The sequence below is a fragment of the Lactuca virosa genome, chromosome 9 (genome assembly GCF_052849685.1).
Source record: "Lactuca virosa cultivar CGN04683 chromosome 9, Lactuca_virosa_CGN04683_v6, whole genome shotgun sequence".
In the NCBI taxonomy this organism is placed as follows: Eukaryota; Viridiplantae; Streptophyta; class Magnoliopsida; order Asterales; family Asteraceae; genus Lactuca; species Lactuca virosa.
In genome coordinates this window covers 60,285,112-60,286,897 of record NC_136434.1, presented here as the reverse complement: position 1 = coordinate 60,286,897, position 1,786 = coordinate 60,285,112, and positions in this window count along the sequence as shown.

Below are 1,786 nucleotides of genomic sequence, written 5' to 3'. Positions count from 1 at the left end.
CAAGTTTGAGTGTTATTGCTTCATTGCATCATAGATACACGTAAAGTTAGCAACTTTACATGTTCAGATTGTCCCAGAAACCCAGATCTATGAATTGGATGCACTGAAACTGATTAGAATCGACTGAATAGAAATTGCATGCAAAGGACTCGGCGAGTCGTTCTACAGACTCGGCGAGTCCGGTCGTGAGTCTTAGATTCCCTGTTCAGTAGTAGCGAGTCCGTTAGTGAGTGGAGTAAAGGCTCAGTGAGTTAAGACATGGATCTGAGTATAGAGGGACTCGGCGAGTCTACGCCCTGACTCGGCGAGTCCAAGGCAATCTCCTTACCCGTAAGAACAGACTCGACGAGTTGTTCATACAACTCGGTGAGTCGGATGAAGGTTGGCAGGATATCAGTAAAGAAGGAGAACTCGTCGAGTTTTGGTTAAACTCGACGAGTAGAGTCGGGAAGGGGAGTAGAAGGAAAGATAGGGACTCGACGAGTTGGCGGCCCAACTCGGCGAGTCAGGTCAATGGATTGTTGACTTTGACCAGGGGGTAAAATAGTCATTTTACCCTAAGATTAGTTATCAGTGTCTGATTAAGTGTCTTTTGGGAATTGTAGCCGGGGAGTTACCGGAACAGCAGTCAGACAGTTCCCGAGGAGCATTTCAGCAGCCAGCCTTACGAGGTGAGTTTTTCCTTCCAGTAGGAACGGGTCTACGGCCACAATGTCGGCCCGTTTAGTTAGCAGTTAGTTCCAGACTTCAGTCCGATGCAGTAGTTCAGTATGCTTGGTGTCTTTGTAATACAGGCATGGTATGTGTTATGTGTTCCGGACTATGGTCCGATGCAGTATGTAGTATATGTGTTCATATTATATGTTATGATTATGTTATGCTATGTTCAGTCAGTTCCGGACTTCGGTCCGATGCAGTTCCGGACTTCGGTCTGATGCAGTGGGCAAGGCCCTAGTTAGTTATGGACTTCGGTCTTATGCAGTGGGCAAGGCCCTAGTAGTTCCGGACTTCGGTCCGATGCAGTGGGCAAGGCCCTAGTTAGTTCCGGACTTCGGTCCGATGCAGTGGGCAAGGCCCTAGTCAGTTCCGGACTTCGGTCCGATGCAGTGGGAGAGGCCCAGTATGTGCTTTATATGTTATTATATGGTATGTGGTAATTTAGGGGAGCTCACTAAGCTTCGTGCTTACAGTTTCAGTTTTGGTTTCAAGTACTTCAGCTAGCAAAGGGAAGGGCTCAGGATGATGACATGGCACACACCACAGTTTTAGCCTGGGAGTTAGACTCTGATATTTTGATATGATCTTGACACAAGTTTCGATTTGATAAATTTATTATGACATTTTGAGACACATGATTCATGGTTTTATCTTTTAATATTTTATATTATGGTTTAGTAAAGTTTTCAAACAAAAACTTTTTGGGTTGTATTTTTGGGATGTTACAACAACCATTTACAGCGCCGCCTTGCGGCTGTTTCACCGGAAGCCGCTGTCAAACCCTAGCCGCCACCTCTGTCGCCTTCTCATGTCGTTGTACCACTGTGGGACGTCATGCTGCTATCGGACCTCCGTGAACCACCAGGTGGGTGGTTGGGATACATCTCGTAAATTAGGAGCACGTGTGTATGGGTTGTGTGTGTTTATTTGGCCGGAAAAAGTCGTTGCCGCCAAGCGCCACCGCCGACCACCAGGTTGTGGCTGTGTGTGTGTGAGTGAGTGTGTGTGCTTATGTTTGGATTAAACATTGTAATTGTAATTAGCTTTGATTAATAATAAAAATAATAAT